Here is a 5,674-nt window from a genome sequence, read left to right on the forward strand (position 1 = left end):
ACTGTTTCTGCCATATTAAATTAACTTTTTGAAAGAATATTATTGTAACTATGAAACATAAGAGAATAGGATGGTATTTATTTAATAAATAAATTTTGGTGGAATATAAAAATAATGTTTTGTGTGGATGCTAAAGATTCTCACCTAATAAAAGCAAGAAAAATTAATCTTATAATTGAAATAAGTAAAGCTCTTGAATTAAATAATAATTCATGAAATAAATGTTTCAGGGTAATCTCTGTATCGGCGAGATATCACTCTAAGTCCTAAGAAATGGTAAAGGAAAATGGTTATGTTTGCAACAGTAAATATTGGTAACACTTAAAAATTTAATCAAAAATTATTGAGAGCGTAACCAGTAATGAGAGGGAATCAGTGAATGAATCATGAAATAATTGAGAATACAGCTCCTATAGATAGGACATAATGGAAACGGATTACAAAGTAGTATGTATCATGTAATACAATAGTAATTGATGAATTTAATAGTATAAAACCAGTTAATCATCTTATGGTAAATATAATTACAAATCTCAAAAATCATAAAAGAGTAAAAGTTATATTTATTTTATACAATTAAAAACTCTCCTAAGGCTCCGAAGTTTCCAAACTAATAATAAATATATTTTCTGTCATAAGAGCCGGTCGCTAGGTGTTGGGCGAAGATTATACGTGTACATATATACATATATACGTGCTTACTTGGAAATTTTTACACGTGAAATTTGCCTTGTAATAACAATTCTAAAATTTATACAGAGTCCTATACTTGCATTTCGTATATGAGAGATCCCAAATACCCTCTTAATATATTTATTTTATTTTCGTGCAAGTTAGGAATTTATCTAAAGATTTTAATCTCTGTGGGAACAGCCAATGATCATTGTTGCTGAGGTGAAATAAGCTCGTCAACATCTGTTTCTACTAAAAATAAATAATGGGTTCATACAATAACTCCTAGAAATCTAATTGCTATTATTGCATAAAGTATTCCTAAGAGTCCGAATGTTTCGTATTTACTTTTTTTACTTATAATAATATAACAGATTATTCCAAATTCTAGTAAGATTAAAATAGAAACTTCTGGATGTACAAAAATTTAGAATAAGTGGTGGTATAAGATTAAGTGTACTCCTCCTGAGAAGTCAAAAAATGAGGTGCGTAATTATTGATCTGTTGAGAGCATGGTGATTGCACTAGCTACCACAAGTAGTGATAAAACAAACAGAATAGCTGTAATTAAGATAAATCAGACTATTACAAGAGTTTTGTCTACAGAAAAATGTTTATAAGTTATATTAATAATTGTAGAGATAAAGTAATAGCTCCCATAATTAAAGAAATTCTTGCAATTTGTAGAGAAATAGTGGTAAATCTAATGACAAACCTCTGTGAAGAGGGTATACTGTTCAACCAATTCCAACACCGGGACGAATAAATCTTTTTAAAGTATAAAGTATAATACACGGAAATGGAAGTCAAATTCCTATGTTATTTATTCGTGAATAAGCTATGTCTGCTGACTTAATCATTAAAAGTACAAGGAAATTACAAAATCCTGTAATTATAAATGGCACATCTGTGAAAAAAATTATATTAAATGCGTGTTCTGTTACAATAAAAGTATAAAATTGATCATTGTTAATGGTTACTCCGCATGATTCAAGTTTACTTCGAATAATTATTTTCATTAATGACTCGATCATACCAGCTCATAAGGCTAATATAAAGTAGGGAATTCCAATATCTTTATGATTTGTTAAATATAGTCATTTGTTCATTATATATTTATAATAAATTTAATATATTGGTAGTAAAATTACTTATAAAAGTTAGAGTGCTATGTCTAATTTAAGTAATAAATTGTAAATTTATTTAAAAACTACTTTTTTAATACTAAAGAACTTTAAGGATATTTAATTTATGAATATAATTTTCGTTACTAATCATCAGTTTTTATTAATATATTTAAGATTTATAAAATAATTATTTCTTAAACTTTGAAGGCTTATAGTTTACTACAAACTTAAATGTTTTAAAGTATTATAATTAAGAGCGTAAATAAGGGTGAGATAATAAAAGCAGAATTATTTAAATCAAAACTTGATTTTTTTTGTCTAAATTTAAATTTAAAGTTTTTTACAAATATAAATCATGAAAGTATTTTAATGTGGATAAATGTTATTAACAAGGAACTAAATAAGAGAAAGATTATTAATATCATCATATTTTTAATAATAATGTATGTTGTGAATTAGTTGAACATGAAAAAACAAACTGATGGCATTTTTTATAAGTTTATTATTATTAATGCAAATATTAAATTAAAGTTTTTGATACTGCGTTGAAACATTTGAGTAAGATTGTAGGTTTTTTCAAAATTTAACTAATTTTAAGTAAAATGGTAGAGTAAGTAAAACAGTATATAACTCATATTTAATGTTTTACTTAAATAAGTATAATAATTTATCTTGTTTTATTACTGAAGAAATCTGTAATTAATATTTTTATTCTTTAACTGTTGATTATAGAAACAGGAAAAACACTTATTGTTATATTTAAGAATATATTGAATATATTGTTATTATTAAGAACATAAAGATTTTGGTTGTGTAATCTCTGTAATATAAAAAATATTAAATGAATGCAATTTCTAAACCGTTAGTAAAAATGCAATTGCCTGCCAGGGTATAAATTTGTTTAAAAAAGTTAATCATAAATGGAAAGGGGTGATTCCACGTTTTACAAATAAAGATAATATTACTATTGAATGTTTCAAATTTAAAATTACTNGGTTGATAATTATGGCAAACAATATAATTAAAANTGCTAGTACTTGTATTACAAAATAAGTAAAAGTAATTTTTTTTTCTTTAATTCTTATGAGTATGTAATTGATAAATATAAAAGTATTAATTTCTATAATAAATCAAATTTGGAGTATGCTGGATAATATTCTTGTTATTAGGGATGTAAAAATTAATACTGATGTTAGAAAGACAATGATATTAGAAAAGTAGATAATGATATTAGAAAATAGGGTGATCTATAATTTAAAAACTTATTAAACATTAATATTTTGTAAGGTTTTCTGAATTATAAGTTTGTAAAATTTGATATTTTTTTACAAACTTTTGACTAAATATCGAACAAATCAATCCGAGGTTTTATATCAAATCTTGATATTTTGATATATTTTTAATTGAGACATGTACGTATTGCGGATAGAATTTTTTTAACCTAGAAAAGAATTCAAATGTAGTATTGATTTTACTTTTTTTATATTGCAGAAAAATCAACACATAGTGCCACAAAATATGCTGTGAAATTCTCACACAGAGGCGGAGAAATCACAGAAGACTCTCAAAGTGGCAAAGATGAAAAACTAGGCGCTCGCGAGAATAAAGATCACTGCCGTGCAGCTGCTTTGTGAAGCAAAAAAATGTGACTTGGAAATTCTGTTTTCATCTTCAAAGCAGAAGATCTTGGACCCTCAAAAACTTGCTAATTATCACCACTAAAATCGCACAGCGTTCAAAGATGTCATACGCAAGAATCGTATGATCATTTCTAACTGGATAAAGTACGCACAATGAGAAAAAAGTCAGAAACAGATTCAACGAGCGAAATCTATTTACGAGCGAGCGCTGGAGGTAAATTTTCGGAATATATCTTTGTGTGTCTCAAATACATGGAGATAGAGATGCGCACCAGGCAGGTCAATTACGTCAGGAATCTGTGGGATCGTGCGATTACGTTGCTGCCACAAGCAAATCAATTTTGGTACAAATATACGTACATGTAAGAATCTCTGGAAAACATTGCCTGTGCGCGTCAAGTGATCGAGCAATGAATAAAATGAGAACCTGAAAAACCGGTCTGCCTGGCAGACGAATATGAAGTTTGTGCTGCGACAATGAGATTGATAGCGCCCGACGAATTTACGAGCGCTTTATTATGATACATCCCGATAAAGCATTGGATAAATTACGGTGGAGCCTCACAAATTTATCAGAGGCGCGCGTGACGTTTACGAACAAGCGGTGAACTTTTTACGAAGACAAAAGTCTGGACGAGAAGTTGTTTCCGGCTTTTGCCAAGTTCGAGAAAAATCAACAAAAACACGTTCGCGCGCGTATCATCTACTCTTTGGAACATTTGTCAAAAAGAAGCAGTCAAAAAAGTTACAAGGCTTATACAAGGTTTATACAACTCACAAAAGAAAGTACGGCAATTGCTTGGGAATCGAGGACGTCATCTGCAAGCAGAATAATCAGTACAAGCAGAGAGTGAAAGAGAATCCGTCTCCCTACGACACGTGGTTCGATTAACTTGTAAGGAAACCCAATATGATTCACAAAACGTACAAACAAGCGATCGCTAAAGATTCGTCAACCAAGAAGACACAATGCTGGCATAGGTACATCTACCTTCAAATCAAGTATGCCATCTTTGAGGAACTGGAAACGAAAGACATCGAACGTTGCCGTGAAATGTACAAAGTGTGTTTAAAACTCCTACCGCACAAACGTTTCACTTTCTCCTAGATCTGGCTGTATTACGCGTACGTTGCCGTGATCCGACAAAAGAACGTCGCGAAAACAAAAAACCGTAGGATCTGGCACTGGACATTTGTCTGACGGACAATCTCTATCAAAGTTACATTGATCTGGAAACGCAGCTTGTTGAGTTTTGATCGATGTCGCAAGTTGTATGTGAAGTATCTCGAGTTCGGTCCGGAAAATTGCGTCACGGTGATGCGATTTGCCGAGGTGAAAACGCGTTTGAATGAGATCGATTGCGCCCGGGCGATCTACGAATTCACCGTCGCGCGGGCCGCGAGTGAACATGCCGGGACTGCTGTAGAGATCGTACATTGACCTTGAAATTGCTCAGGGCACGACAAAAACGCTCGTCAGCTGTTCGAGCGTCTAATCAAACGCACGTTGCACGTCAAGGTCTCGATCGTTTACGCCAAGTTCGAATTGCTGAACCCGCAGCTGGAAAACAATCCCGACAACGTCGCTCTGGCCAGGTGTATATTTGAGCGCAAAAACAACGCGTCGAGAAACAGCGGCGACGTCGAGAGTCGCGTGTTGTGCTGGAGACTTGGAAGGACTTTGAGAGTGAAAAAGGCACAACAACGTTTGCCAAGATTATGTAGAAGATGACGCGCAGAGTAAAGAAGAAACAAAGCATCGTTGAGCAGAACAAAAACAACGACAAATAAAAAAAACTAGGATATGTACTGAAAACCATATGAAGTTGCAATTCGTAAACGTTGTTCTCTTGCTGCCAAATGCAAAAAAGGAACAATAACTCAACACTGCGTTACATCAAATATACGTTTATTTTGGTGCCGTCAATGAATCATTGTTTTGTATAGTGTAAGTAAGCAAACGTTAAATCATGTTTGCTATAGCGGAATTGACACTGGCGTAAGTTCCGTTTACTCGCGCTTTTACGTATTCCAAGGGATTCGCTAGATCAATGCGAGTGTGATTCGAGTCAACAGCGTCCAATTCTTTCGCGAACGGTACTCGTATGTTCGGATACAAATAAACAAAAAAGTCCACCAGCTTAAACGTTACGATCGCTATGTTTTCTCTTTTTGGACGACCGTCCGAGTAAACGCGCGCGCTATACATTATGTCGCAAACCGATTGTACAAATT

General features: G+C 32.2%; 1 pseudogene; it reads left to right on the forward strand.

Moving 5' to 3' along the window:
* The first annotated feature begins 273 nt into the window (after window positions 1–273).
* LOC109861243 lies at window positions 274–5,230 on the forward strand (annotated as a pseudogene).
* The last annotated feature ends 444 nt before the right edge of the window (window positions 5,231–5,674 follow it).

The sequence above is a fragment of the Pseudomyrmex gracilis genome, unplaced genomic scaffold (genome assembly GCF_002006095.1).
Source record: "Pseudomyrmex gracilis isolate BER0280 unplaced genomic scaffold, ASM200609v1 scaffold_656, whole genome shotgun sequence".
Classification (NCBI taxonomy): domain Eukaryota; kingdom Metazoa; phylum Arthropoda; class Insecta; order Hymenoptera; family Formicidae; genus Pseudomyrmex; species Pseudomyrmex gracilis.